General features: G+C 42.7%; 1 long non-coding RNA gene across 4 annotated transcripts in view; it reads right to left on the bottom strand.

The window, feature by feature from the left end:
- The window catches only part of LOC133377171 (uncharacterized), a 319,888-nt gene that overhangs the window by 279,382 nt on the left and 22,062 nt on the right, over positions 1-18,444 (bottom strand). For 3 of the 4 annotated variants that reach the window (XR_009760637.1, XR_009760639.1, XR_009760638.1), the window contains exons 2-3: positions 12,756-13,055; positions 11,700-12,349 (exon numbers count right to left, since the gene is read on the bottom strand). This is a non-coding gene — a long non-coding RNA (uncharacterized LOC133377171). Of the gene's footprint in view, positions 1-4,048; positions 4,257-11,699; positions 12,350-12,755; positions 13,056-18,444 lie in introns of those variants that run through there. The other variant, XR_009760636.1, reaches the window with a different exon arrangement.

Below are 18,444 nucleotides of genomic sequence, written 5' to 3' on the forward strand. Positions count from 1 at the left end.
ACTATTGTGTCAAGACAGCAAAGCGTGTCCCTACGTTGATCTAATCCTAGAGTGGTAAATCCTAAAAACCTGCCATATTTCCTGTATTTGATATCTAAAGCACACACAGTGCAATACTATGCATAGCTCAGAAGAAAGTCTCACTGTGTTCAATGGGATAAGTGTGCATAAGTGTGTCTATTGTTATTAGCATATAAACAGCTGCCCATCTAGCACTAATAGCGAATAATAATGAATTTGAGAAACAAGGCCTTAGGCTGTTTCCCTATCTCTTCAGATGCAAGCTCTTTAGAATGTAAAATAAAACCAGAATATCTCATAACATTAATTAAAAGCATTCTTTAAGACTAGATTTTTTAGTTACTGCACCTATTCAAGAGAAGCAAAACATATGGCAGGGCTAAGAGAACTGTCCTATATAGTAACTTCTCCTATGGACTAGGAACATGAGACAGATCTAGCCAATGCCAAGCACTTTTAAATCTCATTGATTTGAGAATTAAACATGCTACTAGAAAAGTTGCTAACAGAAAAAAAATACTGCTACAGAAAACCAGACAAATCTGGTGTTCTGTACTACAGAAATCAAGATGTAGCAGGCTGTGGCCTATGAATAAGCATACCACAACAAACAAGTTAAGGCTGACATCCTAAACATATTTACCCAGGAGTATGCCCCATCAAATTCAGTGGGACTTACTTCATAGTAGAGATGAATAGACTAGCTTTACACAGTGCCATAACAAATTTTGCTTTCTTGTTACTACAGAGTGAAACAGCTGGTCTTCTAGCAGCTGGACTATACTCCATTGAAACTACTCATAAGTGCCCATTCATACATCTTTAAAATGTCATTTGTAGTGCCTTCCAGGTTTTCTTCAAAATGATTCGAAGTGCCGCTATAAAGTCCAGAACAGCTTGGAATCAGATTATCTGAAGGAGTGCCTCCTCCCATATAAATGTCCTCAAGCCTTGCATTCAACTGCCAATGTCCTGCTGCATGTTCTTCCACCTCGTGAGGTGTGCTTGGTAGCAGCATCCTTCTCTGCAGCAAATTATAGTACGCCCTCCTGAAAGTGGTTGGTTTGGTTGGTCCTTTCTCTCCAGTGTTATGAGGGCAACAAAAACTTATTTATTCCTCCGTGCTTCACATATGACAAGGTGTGATGTAGCTTTCAGTCTTAAACATCATTCAGCCAATTCCACTCCTTCAACGGGGCAGAGCAAACAAGGCATCAAGGGGTAGTAGTGTCCCCAGATCTCCTGCTTTTACCTGGAGACTCTGCGTTTTGGGGGTCCTCCCAGGGTCTCCAGGGGATTCACCCCAATCTTCAGGCAAGCAAGGGGTTATGTGACCTCTCATGTGACCTGTTGCATGACCTTGCATGACACCACAATCTCACCCCTCACCTGCCTGGAGTGACAGCAGCAGCGAGCAAGCAAGCAAGCCCAGGCCTCTCCAAAGGTTGAGCGGGAGGGAGGCCGGTGAGCGCCCAACGCTGGACACTGATAAAAGAAGGTAGTGAGTGGGGGGGTAGGAAGTGAGTGGTGTTGGTGGGGGTTGGGAGAGAGGGTGGGGAGGTTGGAGGAGTGGGATAGGTGTGGGTAGGAAGGTACCAGGGGGAGTGCTGTCACTAGGGCCCCACCCCTGAAATCTCAGGGTTTGGGATGCTTGTGACCTGGCAAGGGGCACATTATGATTACAGCATAACAACGGTATTATCAAGCCTAGATTAAGATGGTTGCAGGCTTTGGAGAAGTTCTGGGTGGGGGCTTCCCCCAAAATGAATGTGGGAATCTTGTGCACATTTTTTCTCCATAAAAGTAAGTCCAACACAGTTTAGTGGAACTTACTCTGAACAGGATTGCAGTCTTATTGCATTTTAAAGGAATATTAAGGCACAAACCTTTACACAACAAATATCAACATGAAACAACTTCCTAGACATGTTTGCATGGGAGCTGCACTCTGCTCATGTACTTTGGGCAAGACAATCTCTTAAGTACTATTAGAACTAGATGTCTCATCTAAGCCAAGGACCTGGCTCTAAGTACAAGGTAAAATATACAGATCAGAGCCAGCACCAAAGGGCAGCCAGGTCAGGCCCTGGCTGAGGGTCCCTGGAGCCACAGGGGCCCCTGAGGGGCCCCTCGATAGGATGGAGGCAGAGTAGCACTCCCCTTCCATGATCTGCGGCAGAGTAGCTGCCATGGATCAGGGGGAGGGAGGTTCCAAGCTGCCCGCCCATTCACTGGTTCCACCCACCTACCTGCCTCTCCTGTCTTTTGCGGCTACACGCACTGCGCGCAGAGGGCTGCCATTAACCAAGATGGCAACCGAGGTTTCCCTAGGGTGCTGATGCCTGTTGTCATCTTGGTTGATGGCAGGGATGTGCATACGTAGCACGCATGTGTGCCATCAACCAAGATGGCAGCAGAGGCTCCTGTCCCTTAGGGAAACCTCGGCTGCCATCTTGGTTAATGGCAGCCCTATACATACAGTGCACGCAGCTGCAAAAAACAGGAGAGACAGGTAGGTGGAGTGTGCATGCATGTATGTGTGTGTGCTGGGGCCCGGGGCTGGCTGCGGTCCAAGGCCCCGGCATGCCTGGCGCCAGCTCTGATACAAATGATCCCTTAAAACCAACAAAATTCTGCCCATCCTGCTGGCTCTGCCTGTTATTAACCATGGCTCTGCCTACCATTTGATTTCCTGTTTTCTGACTCACCACCACCAATGGGCACCAAATACCACTGGAAAAATGTACCATATGCTAAATTGCCGAATAGTTAAGCAGGGAACATAAGAATAAAAGCATGAAGAAATGCAGCATAGAAATAGCACACAAACCACCAAGAACCCAGGCCCTAAAAAAATTAAATAACTATCAAGCAGACATGCATAGCCTCTGTGCACTAGTCTCTTTTATCCCCTACTTCCAACAAAGCCCTGAAGGAAGATGAGCCAAGCAGCGTGCCTGAACAATTGAGTGATTTTTCCCTGACCTCACAGTATGATTATCAAAACAGGTATAGGGCATCAGTAGTTTCATACAGATTTCAGGGAACAGTCACTGTGACAATCAAGGTTGTTGATAGAGAAGGTAATGTTACAGCCATATACATCCTAAAGAATGTAATACTGTGGTCTGTTGTGCTGTACCATACAGAAATTTGCCTGGAGCTAAACAGAACCTATTTGCATGATAATAACTTATTCCCTTAAAAGTGATATGGGAAACCAGCAAACTAATTAATTTTGCTTTATAACATCTGAGAAGTACATTTGGGCCACGCAAAGAAAGAAATCATTGTGTCAAATGCCTAGTTAGGTAGCCTCTCAAACAGGGAGAGAATAAAGATATCAATAAGAAAAATAACCCAATGCATATGATGCATATTTGTTCTGATACTGCTGTCTTTGGCAATAGGGTTAGTCTCAACAATGGCAACTTTAAACAAGAACAGCTGTCCAAGTCTGGGCCCAATACATAATCTACTTCACCACGTTACCTGTCAAATGGGGTTGACTTATTCACACACTCTTCAGAAATTATTTGTATCAAAATTATTCACAGAATTCATTTAGTCACACTTCCCCAAATTTCTAGCCCAGTTTGAAAACTATTTTTAAATCTGTTTTTAACATGTGAACTCTCCCTCTCTGTGAAAGAATCCTGTGCTACAAATACTAGTCTCTCACAAACTGTAAAGCATCACATCTTTCTCCTTCCCATATGACAAATATTCAAGGATACAGGAAGTGAATGGCGAGGGACTGTCTTGCTCTAAGCTGCCGCAGGAAAACTTGAAGAAAAACAGTGAAAAAGCAGGGTTGTTTCTTCTTTAAGTATATCTCTGGAGTTAACACAAAAATACACGTAAGAGAGAAGGTGCAAAGACTTTCAAACTTGCACCAGAATCCATACGGGTCGTACATAGGATTCCACATACACAGCAGTGCTGTCGTTATTGTTATTATTAAAATCGTTTAAAGACCACTTTCCATGCAAAAATTCCACAGCATTTTACAGAACAAAATCCCAACACTAAGATGTTAAAAACATATACAATCAAATAAGTATTAAAATATAAATTTAAATAAAATCAACAGCAATCAAGAAGCAATGTCAGGGATATACACAATATCTGTGTTGGTTCCTATCACCAGCACAACCTTTCTCATCCTCCACTAAGTCAATCCTGAAGATTGGAAGAGCTTCTGGAGCAGTATTCAGTGTGGCACAATGTTGCAGCTGGAAACAGAAATAAAAAATGTCTCCATGCGTGTATAGAAATTCCTTGGATCTCAGTCATGAAATTTGTTTGGATGTGGAACAAAACATGGCAGCAATACACTCAGCAAACAATCAAAAACAATCTCCTGTCTAGTGGAACTCAATATCTGGAATGAGGAGGTGTTAAAGGGGACATATTTTACTGAATGCAGGTGCCAGTTCCAGCCATAGTCTTGTATTTATGCACACCAGCAGACTCGATGAAGTTACAGTCCTGAGTTTTAAACGTTTGCTTCTTCTGCTTCTCATGATCATCTTGATAAAATCTTTAAAGAAATGCAAAACTCTCATGCAGTGTCTGTGCCTTGGTTTGATTATAGTGTTATGTCTGTGTGACCATTCTAATAAAAAATGAATTAGAAAAACCAGAGGCAGCTGCACACAAATGCAGTATACTTCAAATTCTAATGTAAGACCTTTCACATTATTGCTGAAATATACTTTTGAGCAACAAATGGAAACCACCAGGAGAAACAAAACTCTATGCAAAACATAGCATAAGTGTGGAATTTTGGGGCTTAGGCAGAGTCTGACAAATCATATACCAGTGCTAAATCTGATGAATAGATAATGTTATGACCATTATTATTTTTAGCTATGCAAATTAAAAAAATAATAATCATATCATGCTCCAGGGTGTCACAGAAGAAGGGAAGTTATTCTTTTCCCATATTCAGCACTGCATGATTGACTTGGCCTATTAATGCAAATTATTAGAAAGGAGGGGTTGATGTGTGCCCTTTTCTCTAAAGAATCAGATATTGATCACTGACTGCTTCAGGCATGATACCAAACCAGATGGACCACTAGCCTCATCTGCTCTGTCAAATCTTATCAACACAGTGTTAATTTCCAAAGAGAAAAAAAGAACAAGATCATGGCTTCATGATCAGAGGAGACTAGATTGAATTTTTTAAATATTTCCTTACCCACCCACCCCTTACCACCTGCATACCAAATGGGAGCATATGTCACCTTTAGACAAGGATCAGCATAGAGAAAAGGCTGTAGTGTTAAAGAACTGTGGCACTTTGGTATACTGAATAGGGCAAAATGGAACCCTGAGAATCCCACAGAAAAGAGGGAAGCGGCGGTAACGCAGCCGAACCTCTGCTCACAGCCGGAGTTTGATTTCAACGAAAGGAGGAAGTTGAATCTCTGGTAAAAGGGGTCAAGGTCCACTCAGCCTTCCATCCATCCGTGGTTGGTAAAATGAGTACCCGGCATATGCTGGGGGGTAAAGATAGGCCGGGGAAGGAACTGGCAATCCAACCCCATATATACGGTCTGCCTAGTAAACATTGCAAGACGTCACCCTAAGAGTCGGAAACGACTCGCACTACAAGTGCGGGGACACCTTTACCTTTTTTTTCCAATACAAGCTGAAAAACTGAAAGGAAGAATTGCAGAAGCCCACAAAGTCCTTCAGTCACATACCAACATCACAAGGTAAATTATCACTCTTTAAGATCCAGTAATAAGAAGTACAATTCATCTTGAGGCATGTGTTATTAACCAAAGTGATAGCAGTACCATATCCATCTCAAAATGCAAACTGGCAAAAGACCAGAGAAACACAAAGATATTAAGTATGCCTAAACTTGCATGGTGAACTCCCATCCTCCTACTCTTCTTAGTGACAAATCTTTTTGTTTTTCTTCAAACAGAGGCTTAGCATCAACAGATTTGAAGTTCTTCACCACAGTGCTTCAGCAATACAAGGAGCAGTGTATACCACAATTTCTTTTTCTGCACAGCTATTTCAAAGTCTTCTGTAGTCAGCCTGGCAAGTATTCAGGGATATGAAAGGAAAGCTGTGTGTTGCCCTAGGTTAATACGTCACACCAAGAGTAATGCTCAAGAAGCCACTTCCTCACATGGCCTTCACAAGGAGAGTGGCATCATTCTTCATGACATAGCTTTGGCCAAAGCCCTCCAAGCCACCTCATGCAATGCTGTGACAGCAATGGGAATGAACCTGAGGATAAGATATCCATCAGTCTGGTTAAAAAGTATAACATTCCCAACAAAAGAAATAGGAAAGGAGAAGAGAAACCAGAAGGTAAGAACTCTCCAAGCAACAGTATAAAAAATAACTTGTTTGTTTTTGAGCTTCCAGCATATTTCCAAGTGGCAACTCATATGGTAATTGTTATCCACTGGTTGTTGGCTCTTGAAAAAAGAAAAAAACTAATTTGGAAATAACGACTTCCTTCCCACAATACAATGAGAGGTCAAGCTAACTGCTAATAAAAAACGGAATACTAAGCTTTCACCTTTGCACATTTAAACAACCTTTAAATATGAACAAGAAGATCATTAACTTTACAACAAGATGGTAAATCTTAATCTTGAAAAGAAAGAGAAACAGAGAAAGAGATCTCAAATGTAAAAGCCAAGCTCCTCCTATGATATAGGTAATTACTACAAAAGGGCACTATTAAACTGTCAGAATTCCATTTGAATTTAACCCAGTCAAGGATCAACTCACTCACTCTCTCTCTCTCTCTCTCTCTCTCTCTCTCTCTCTCTCTCTCTCTCTCTCTCTCTCTCTCTCACACACACACACACACACACACACACACACACACTCTGAATAGGACAAGATCATGAACAGAAGTAAATCTGCAAGGCTTCATCAATGTCATGTTGATTTACACAAGCCTTAAGCAAGACACATTATTTCAACACATTTAAATCACTCTAGCACTACAATATAGCAGAGTATTAGAATGACTCCCAACAAGAGTTTTCTGCTCACAGCAGACGAGTGTGTTCTTGCACTCGGGTCCTGCTTGCGGGCTTCCCCCAGGCACCTGGTTGGCCACTGTGAGAACAGGATACTGGACTAGATGGGCCACTGGCCTGATCCAGCAGGCTCTTCTTATGTTCTTATGTTCAGGCGTGTAAGCATACATGCTTCATAATTGCTGGCTTGTTGTTTGCATGTTAAGGGCATTAAGGGCAGATTTAAATTTAAAAGTGTTTGTCCCATGGCCTGTTCAAGCATTGCATTCTATCCTGTGGAGAAGTCTCAGCCAGCATCTTGAGCACTCTTCTCCACAGGAGACAATAATGAATTAACTGGGCTGTGCTCCGTCTATTTCAACATAGTGCATTCCTGCCCATTATTTTCAAGCTCCCATTCACTGAAGAGGCAAACTGGGTGGTCAGTGACTGTTCAAACACTGCAAATTCTCTTTTGAGACTTTGTTAACTAGATGGAGCATGCAAACAGCTCATATACTATGGGAAGAATACTTAAAACTATTTTTCTGTTGCACTGTGAAATAGGCAGGGATATGTAAAATTCACTGTGTTATTGTGCTTATGTCATGCTTGTGGGTGTCTCATTGGCAACTGTCTGGCCACTGTGAAAAGAGAATGCTGGACTAGATAGGCCTTTGGTCTCATCCAGTAGGACTTTCTCTATGTTCTTATAGGGTGAGAACCCCATAATTTATTAGGTGTCTAATAATGTGCTACTCTGACAACATTAATTCAGCCAAGCTAACCACACATTAAGAAACACAAGTTTGAAACACTATTTTAAATGGGACCATTTAATCTCATGAAACTGGCTTTGACTGATGGTGAGGTAGTGGTAATGCACCTACAATCTATTTGGTGATACAAAAATAACTGCTCAAGGAGTGGGAAAGGAGCTGAGCAAAAAGCACACAAACCAGAAGAAAAGTCTCTATGCATCAAGTTGATCACACCATGAGCATATTTTTAAATGGCTTGTAATGCCCTTGAACTAATTAAAGGTTCGTTTACCTTATTTCTTTCTCCAGATTTCTACTGAATTTGAACAAAAGGCAGAGAGGTCAGAAGAACTCTGCAAAAACCAGCACCTGGAATAGGGATGCAAGAAGCATCGATTTCTGTTCTGACCCGTGTTCGAGGCATGCAGCACTGTTTCCATTCTGCCATGGTTTGGCTGCCAACAAAAACTATGCCATTTGGTTCACTTTCCACCGAGGTGGAATTTTACATCATTATATTATCATTATGTTATTTCGCAACATTCATTTCAGTGCAAAGGGCATTCATTTCAATGCAAAAAAACCCTTGATAATACAAAGGGAAGGAGGGAGAATGTCATCAATTATGTATCGCTTGCAGACTGAAAACAACAACAACGAATACCGATTGTATTCACTGGATTGATTTCCATTCCAGACATGGGACGAATAAATGAACATTGGCAATTTCTACTCCCATTTCTGTTGGAATTCTCTGACATTCCTAGTGAGGAGCTGCTACTAAAACAAAACATTCTTACGTCAGTTCTGTCTTAAGCCAGTGAGCACTAACTCAATGAACCTAACAGCATAAGCAAAAGTATGAAGACTATAGGGCCAATTCATGCTTAAGTGTAAAACCAACAGTCCATCTCTAAATGTAAGTTAATAAATGAAAAATATTTATAACAAAAAAAGTGTTTTTTTACAAAACCCCACCCCTTAGCACCATTTTCAAATCAATGCATGTCTATGAAATTCTGAATAAAAAACTTAGCAAGGAAAGAAATCAGTCTAGGAGTAATCAATAATACTGTGTCACAGAAAATTGACTTCTCTCATCTCTTCTGGTTAAATGGATTCTTACTGAACCAAACAATAATAGCTTGCCCCTACAGCAGTTTTTACATGGTTCATGGTAACTTCCCTAAAGTTTCTTCACAGGAAAAAAAACCCAACTCTTATACTGGATTTAACACACTTCCTAGGGAGAAACCCCATTGATTGCAGTGGAACTTACTTTTGAGTAAACATGCATAGGACTGCGCTGTTTATTAATTATGGATGGCTACCTGCTGAAATCCATAACCTACAAACGCTCCAAATGTCTGTAATACTACCAGTATTTCCTATGCAATATATTTGCTATAATGATACCACAAAAGAGGACAAAAATCTTTTTGCTTTGCTCATAACAGCACTACTATTGATTTCAGCAGATCTATTCACATAGTTCTTTAAGGTTATTAATGTTTAACTTTAAAATGAAGAGTCAACCAGAAGTCACACTAAAGCCGTTAAAAACTGTGAGGCTAAATCCAGTGCGGCTGTGAACATGATTAGTGTCAATCCCATTTTAAGTCTGTTTGGAAACTAATATATCAATTAAAAGCTTCCCTTCTACCACCATGGCTTGGGGGTGGGGCCAGTAACAGACTGCAATCTTCTTCAGCTTTCTGAAGGCCAATCTATAACAAGAAAGCTAGATGAGATCAGGGCTAAGAACACTAAGTTCAACATCCACAAAATGTGGTTATGAAAAAGCACATTAAGGAATGAGCTAAAACATATTCATTGGGCAGTGTTCCTCTTTCTATTCCAATTTTGCACAGGTAATGTTAAGTTATGGAAAAGAAACAATAAAAAACACGGGCACAAGCTTTTCATTCCCACTGTAAAGACAGAACAGTATTAAATCTTCACAGTCTTCTAAGTATTGTTTTCTTACGGGAGGAAACATGAGAGTGTACTGATTTAATGGCATTTCTTTCGTATTCATTCATGTAGGAGACCAATTTATTTTCAATGAACAAATCTGTTCCAATAATTAATTATTAATGTCAGACAACAGCCAGATACACAGTGGCTCTTTGTGAGCATTTCACAAAGAGACAGCAAGGTGGCATGCATTCAGCAAAAGCATTCTAAATTATTTCTCTCCAAAAGCCTACATCTGTTTCACCAAAGTTTTCAACTCACATCCTTTTCCCTGGAAAATTCTGTCAGAAAAGAAACGTAATATTCTATTCTCGTGTGTTTTGCAAACATAAGTAAGACAGAGATCAACCAAGCATGAAGAGTCATTAAAATAGATCTTACATATATCATTATAAATTTAATAATCTCCATGACGGCTAGAGTTCAAGTTAAAATGAACGTCAGCTAAGCATGACCAATTGATGTTATCCCAGCTGCCACCAAGTCTCACTTGGGGTTATATTATACTTTCAGAGGCCCCATTTTATATGTGCACCAACACCCAGAGCCAATAGCAGATGGGAGATGTAGGCTTCTGTACTTATCAGGGTTTCAGTCACAACTGCATATTAATATTGGTAAACCAGCTCAACAGAATCTTGGTGTCAAGGGCACCAAATGTTTCTCTCAAAGCCTTGTATACAGAAGGCTTAAAAATACATTAAAGGCCTCTAGAAATTAAGTTGATAAGAGGGATTTTCTTTCAGTGCCGATTGATTATTATTTCTACCTCAGAATGGGGCTGTGAAAATAGGGAAAAAAGAGACTTGTCAGCTTCAGCTGATATAGCTAACAGTGCATTAAGATGAGAGAGATTGAGAATCTTTAGGAAGGACTACCTATGAAAACAGCTGCATTTTAATCTTGGGTAAAAAAAAAAACTACTCAATATGATTTTCTTTCCAGAGGAAAATAACCTTTATTCTTCAGCCTACTCGGCAAAAGAAAATCAAAACACATAATCCTTCTCGCACTACATCTCAGATCTGCTGGCATCAATAAAATGGCAAAATAAGCCTTGATGATCAATTTTCAGCTCACATATTTCAAGAATTTTCTGGAAGTGATATATTTAAGATCTACTAAAAAGAGGGATCTCCACAGGAACTAGAATATGTTAGTCCACCACCAACTAATCCCCACGGACGTATAGAGCAACAACACATCATGCTTCACAACTTGCACCACTGAAACAAGTTTAAACTTCAGTTGCTCCAGTATCACTACTTTCAATTACTACAAATGAATGACATTGTCTTGAATATAGAGTCACATGTCAATATACACCCATTAATAACCAAAGCACGGAGACCACACAAGTCATGTTTTCATCAGTTTTCACACAAGTTTTCACTGAAGTCTTACAGGCCAATGAAAGGCATACTAAATACTTTTCTCTCTTTTTAAAATACATGAGACACTGGGAAGTATATTTGAAGACAATCTGGCAAATCCTCAAGTACCAAATACTCCATTAAGGCTGCAATCCTACACATAGTTCCCTGGGAGTAAATACTACTGAATACAGTAGGGTTTACTTCTGAATAAACATGCACAGGATTGCACTGCATGACTTCAATCAAGATCTTAGCAGACTATACAAATAGAGTCCTTTATACATTAAAAAAAAAGTAAAGCAAATAAGAAGTTAGCGTTATCTTCCTCGCTAGGATCACCATGTGACAGCAGACTTACTATAAGCACCAAACATTCTTCCTGTTTCTTATTTTCTCTTTTTCTTTCACAAATACCAAAATGCTTTACACTTCTTTGCTCCTCCCTTACCACTAAGTGCCATCCAATTAAATTAGATCAATGTTCAGCCTAAGAAAGCTCATCCACCACTAGCTACAACAATCATGCACAAAAATGCCAGTGGTGAAGTCTTGTCACTTACCCTTTTTTGATCTTCCAGTCCATGTGTCACAGGCTTTCTTTTCTGATGCTGACTAGATTCTGATCCAGATTCCATTTCCCAGTAACAAATATTCCACGTGTCTCCTGAAGCTTTCCCCTCAAAATCCACAGTATGAGTAAGAAAACATTAATATGAAACAAAACAAAAACAGAGAGAAAGAGGAAGAACTTCAAATCTCTTCTTTGTTTTTTATAATGCTTTCAGATCTCTGGTTTGCCATCTCTGCTAATTATCTTAACAGACAAGAATTGTAAGCCCTTTATTCCCTATTTTAGCTCAGATGTAGAAATCCATTGATGTGCCTTATAGGGAGATGGCAGCGCTGATTCCATATCTAATAGTCCGTGCCATATCATTGTTTCACCAGTATCCTCCTTGTTGATCCACCAGCATCCTGCTCATTGCATTCTTGGCATGGATAATTTATATGTCAATAAAGGTGTAAATGTGTATTTAATCCACTGTGTTGATATTATCAGCATTCCTCTCCTAGGCCACTTTCCTCCCATAAATCAGTGTAAACACTTCACAACGATAATTGCCTTTTGCAAATCTAGGAAGTGTAGATTATGTAAAATCATCCATGCAATGGTGTCATCATCATCATCTTCTTCCGCACAAACAAAGGCCTAAAACGGAAGGAAAAAACATATTTCATCTGTTTGATTAATCAAAAGAACTTTATTCACATTAGTAGTTAAGATGTGTGATCAAATCATAGCACTTTGCACATACAACACTTCTCATGCAAGGATTTCAGAAACATTACCCACACACACAATTATGTAAAAAATCACTTTTACTGTGAGGTTCTTTGGACTATTAATTGTCACTCTGTCTAGAGAATATTTAAAATAGCCATCACAATGCTGCCACTGTTGCTGCTACTATGTCTTATAATGCTTATGTCAGAAATAGGTCTCATTCTAGAGCAGTGGTGAAGAACCTCAGGCCTGGAGGCCAAATTAGTCCCACCAGGCCGCCCAGTTTGATCCCCGTGGCCATTTTTGGCCACTCTCACCACCTGTCACTCACTTGATGTCATATGATGTCATATGCAAGACAGACAAGGTTGCACCTCCAAAGGAATAATTGGGAGTAATGGCTTAGAATGCACTTCTGGTTGTTCCTTTGAAGCCCCGGCTTGCATCTATCACTGTTTAAATGTTGGCTCCAAATGCAAGCCACATTGCTTTTGGGTGGGATAAGATCCACCTGATGATGATGTTAGGTGATTTGAGAGGTGGGCAGCTCTGTCCACTTGTCAAATGTAGCCTGTGGAGGGTTGGCCACTTTTTGATCCAGCCCACAGAACGAAAGTGATTCTCCATCACGCTGAGAAGACAAAAAAAACAAAAAAAACCAGGAAACAGGTTATAGAAATAACCTAGTGCTTTCTTCAAAAGGCATTTATTTGGTGTTTACTCTTCTTCAAAAGATGAAAACTTTAAAAAAAAATACAGCTAAACTGCTCACCTACTCAATATTGAAGAGCAAAAGGTCACCTATATGAGTATCCTTAAGGTAAAGCACTGAGATCTGTTCAAAGACACTTCAAGATGATAACTGAAATAGGACTTCATATGGCTTATATTCTTAAAGAGGGACCCTAGTTGTCATTACTAGGTAGGGGAGCAGATTCAGCTGTCTTATTTTTAGTTCTACGGTTTTCACCCCTTGAAAAATAATACATCTCCAAGCATCCTGGCAATACAGACCAGAGTCCTTTTCTATTGTTTTGTTTTTCTTGCCCTCACGACTAGTTCTGTTGCGAGCACCTGAACATTCAGCTCAGTGCCAGCTTTGATATCCTTGTACAGAAGAGCTAAGTGAAGAGTACAATTCAAAAGAATGCATGGTGAGAATTAGGGCTAACAAAAGACAGTTAGATAGTTTGCACTATAAGATTTCCATGGCAGTATCAATTCTAAAGGAACTATGGGCAGAAAGGCAAATAAACCTTCCGCAACTCTTGAAGCTGGCAGAATGAGGCCCTGTAAGCCCAGCCTCTTCCTTCTCTTGTGTATAAGCAGCAGGCAAGGCTGGGCTGTGCCATGCAACAGAGTCAAGTAAAAACAAGACATTGATCAAACCTTTGTGGGGCACCACTAGTGTGCTACAACAGTGGACATAAGTTACATATGCCTGCCCTAAGGAGAAAGGGGAGAACCATATCACAGAAAATTGTCAACTGAGTTCGTTATTATGACACAGTTACTGTCTTCAGTTGCAGATACATGTTGCCCTTAACTAGCATAGAATCTGAGCAAACATAAAATGCCAGAGAATAACGCTGTGTGCGTAATGGAATTAAATTGAGTGCACAAAACAAATTAAAGCTATAGCTGGTCCTGTTTGAATGCTACTTCTATTTCACAAAATAAGTCCCTGAATGGCTCCAACATGATCTCTGGATATTCAGCACCCTACTGGGCAGAGATGCTCTCAGACATTTTGGTGCCTGAGGCAAAGGACAAAATGGCACCCCTCCTATTCCACATAAGACAAAGACGAGGCAGGCAGTTGAATCTTACTTCAACAGTGCTGATAGGCCAGTGTTTTCTGCTGTATTTGAAGGAAATTGACTAGCACAGGGCAGGTCATGTGACACAAACCTCTTTGTTTTCCAATATCTTGCCTCCAGTCCCCACAACCTGCACCTGTGCTTGAGGCAGGCCTGGTGCTAGCAGGCGGCCTGGTTGGGCCCTAGCTGAGGGCCCCTGTACCCTCTGCGGGGCCCCTCCTTAGCGTGGGAGGGTATTGCTGCTATGGATTGTGGAGCGGGAGCTCCCAAGCACGCACACACCGATACAGGCAGCGCAGGCTTCAATAAGACCGCCCGCCTCACCTACCTCTTATGTCAGTGCACATACAGTGTGCGCTGTGCATGCATGCCTGCCATCACCCAAGATGGTAGCAGGGGCATCCCTAAGGGGTTGACTCCCTTCCACCATCTTGGTTGATAGCAGGTGTGTGCAGCAAACGCAGCATGTGCACTGATACAAGAGACAGGTGGGGTGGGTGGGCCTATTTAAGCCCTGTGCTGTCTGTATCGGGGGGATTGGGCTGTATGCCACTGTGGGCCACAGCCAAACTGGTGCCCACAGGCCCAGCCATGCCTGGCCCTGGCCCTGGCCTGAGATGGCTACCTCACTCTGCCTAGTGGTATGGCTGGCCCTGCTATTTGGGGAGTGGGGATGGAACAGAAGCATCGGGCAGTATTTTATTATCAAAATGGCAGGTATTTAATTTGAGCTGCAATAATATCAACTAACCTGAGTGGAAATGGTTCATCATTTATTATTATTATAATCATCATCATAATACCATTAGGTCCCAGGGTGGGTTACAGACATTTAAAATACAAAATTAAAAGACATTAAAACACATTACATTCTCAGGAGTAGGGTGTGTCCTGAAAAAATACATCAGTATCAGTATCAACCCTTAGATTAAAAAAGAAAGGAAAGGAAGGGAAGGAGAAGTAGAAAGGTCAGATATTTGGGACATAAATCCCAAGGTCTTCTTAAGAATCTATGTGCCCTAATGGAAGGCAAGAGAGAAGTCCAGTTCAGGTAGCTGACACCATTGTCTCTTGAAGAGACCACCAACTGCCCAAGAACATTTTGACTGGGTTAGCTATTCCCCTACCCTCCCACCTTGCATGTGCCCTTTGGGGGAAGACAAGAAAGCAGAAGCACAGGCCCAGGAGCTCATGTAATCCGTTCCTAATTATGACATTTTTAATATCTGATTAGTTGTTCAATATGGTTTCACTTTAGTAAAAATATAAAACCCTTTAAGAAAAATGGAATGCAAATCTCTTAAATATCCATGCACTGCAGGTGTGCAAGTTCCATCCATGCCAATGTCTTGACATGGTGAAGAAGACAGTTTTATTTCAGTAGACATTTTAATGGAGAGAGGGAAAGGCCGTGGCATCAGCGATCTGGTCCGATGTACTCTCCATTGGCCACGACAGAGAAACAAGACTCAAGAAGGGGGACGAGATCACGGCATTTTGGCTGCTCTAGCCACGACAGGTAGCAAGAAGAAGAGGTCCATCGACTGCAGGTGAACCAACCCAACTCCACTTCGGACCAAGAGAACACGGGCATTTTTTATATTTTATTGGGGTGGGGGCCTGCCTGATCGGCAGACAGGGAGGGAGACATGTTAATACCAGAGGGGACTGCTGTGGGAGGGGTGGGGAGCCATGACATTATAAGGCTAGGCGGCAGATCCTGGAGAGGTGTGGGTGGCAGGCCACGCCAGTTTAGGGGAACAAGTGATAGATGCATTATACCCATCCCCTGTTCCGGGCCTGTCCACAACCAGAAGATAACTGGGGGATGTAAGACTCCATCCAACCTTCGACTGCTGTTGTGCAACGCCAGGTCTGTAGTTCAGAAAACATCGCTCATCCACGATCTTATCCTGGATGAGAACGCAGACCTGGTATGTATTATGGAGACCTGGCTGGATGAGGCCTCAGCTCCCATACTTGAGGCTATGGGCCCAGCGGGTTTCCAATACGCACAGCAGCCGAGGATTGGTAGGCGGGGAGGGGGAGTGGCAGTTATCTATCGGGAGTCCTTGGTTTTCACCAGACCCCCTCTCCACGAGACCAAGTTTGTTGATTGTATGTACTGGAGGTTGGGACCAAAGGGCAGTTTAGGGATTCTGCTTGTGTACCGCCCACCCCGCTGCATGGCAGACTCCCTGTCCGAGTTGCTCAAGGTGGTCTTGGGTGTGCAGCTGCTCTCCCCCAACCTATTGGTTTTGGGGGACTTCAACGTGCACGCTGAGACCACTCTCATGGGAGCCCCTCGGGATTTCATTGAAACCATGACTTCTTGGGAACTGCACCTAAGTAATATAGGCCCCACCCATGTAGCCGGTCATATTATTGACCTTGTGTTTGTCTCGGGAGAGGAGGGAAGTGTTCTGAAAATGGGGGCTGTTTCTTCTAACCCCGTGTCATGGTCAGATCACTATCTGGTGAATATGGATCTCTCAATGCCACTTACCCTCCCGCAGGGGACAAGGACCGATTAGGATGGTCCGCCCCAGACGCCTGATGGAGCCTAAGGGATTCCTGAATGCGCTGGGTGATTTGGAGCTCACTAAAGGACGCCCAGTCGAGACCCTGGTGGTGGAATGGAATAGGGAGATCACTAGTGGCTCCGAAATGTCCTCTCCCCCTGAATAGAACTCAGACTGCACCCTGGTATACACCACGGTTGCGAGGTCTGAGACAGGAGGTGAGACGACTAGAACGCCGGTGGCGGAAATCTCGCACTGAAGATGATCGGATACTGGTTAGAGCGGCAATAGTGGCCTACCAGTTGGCAACAAAGGCAGCAAAGAGGCAATTCTTTGCTGCCTCTATTGCGTCGACAGAGTGTTGTCCCAGGAGGTTGTTCCAAGTGGTCCGAAGCCTGGTCGGTCCAGCTGCTCAGGAACCCATGGAGCACTCCAAAGCCTCCTGTGACACATTTGCGAAACACTTTGCCGATAAAATCGAGCCCCTGAAGAGCATGATTCCGTACGCCATGGTTACAGGCAGTGGGCCAGAGTCGGCCAGTGGCATTCCGGTCTGTTGGGATCGGTTTCAGCCTCTTCCCTCTGAGGAAGTGGACAAGGTGCTCTCTACTGTGAACCCAACCACTTGTTTGCTTGATCCTTGCCCTTCATGGCTCATTATGAGCTGTACAGAGAGACTGGGCGAAGGGATCAAGGCAGTGGTAAATGCCTCCTTGGAAGAGGGTGCAATGCCATCCGCCCTCAAGGAGGCAGCGATAAAGCCCATCTTGAAAAAGTCCTCCTTGGATCCCCAAGAGTTGAATAACTTCCACCCAGTCTCTAATTTACCATTCTTGGGCAAGGTGATTGTGCGAGTGGTGGCTAAACAGTTACAGACACACTTGGATGAAGCAGATTACTTAGATCCTTTCCAATCGGGCTTCAGGGCTGGACACGGAACTGAAACAGCCTTGGTCGCTCTGGTGGATGATATGAGGAGGGCGTTGGATAGGGGAGAATACACATTCCTCATCCTCCTGGATCTCTCAGCGGCTTTTGATACCGTTGACCACGGTATCCTTTTAAACCACCTGGAGGGATTGGGAATAGGGGGCACTGTTTTACGGTGGTTCCGTTCCTATCTCTCCGGTAGGCATCAACGTGTAGCATTGGGGGATGAGGTTTCAGACCCTTGGCCTCTCAATTGCGGAGTGCCACAGGGTTCTATCCTCTCCCCCATGCTATTCAACATCTATGTGAAACCGCTGGGAGCCATCATCAGGAGTTTTGGGCTGCAGTGTCACCAATATGCGGATGACACTCAGCTCTATCTCTCATTTAAGTCCTCACCAGAGTTGGCTGTGAATACCTTGTCCAAATGCCTGGAGTCCGTAAGTGGATGGATGGGAGAGAACAGGCTGAAGCTAAATCCCGACAAGACCGAGGTGTTGCTTGTGGGTGATAAGAGAAGGTTGGGAGATTTAGACTTGGTGCTTAATGGGGTGAGATTACCCCTGAAGGACCAGGTCCACAGCCTAGGGGTCATTCTTGACTCCCAGCTGTCCATGGAGGCTCAGGTTTCGGCAGTGAGCTTGGTACCAATTACATCTGATACAGAGGCTGCGACCCTACCTTCCTGTACATCGGCTCCCAAGAGTGATACATGCCCTGGTCTCCTCTCGCTTAGACTACTGTAATG

Source organism: Rhineura floridana, chromosome 2, assembly GCF_030035675.1.
Source record: "Rhineura floridana isolate rRhiFlo1 chromosome 2, rRhiFlo1.hap2, whole genome shotgun sequence".
In the NCBI taxonomy this organism is placed as follows: Eukaryota; Metazoa; Chordata; class Lepidosauria; order Squamata; family Rhineuridae; genus Rhineura; species Rhineura floridana.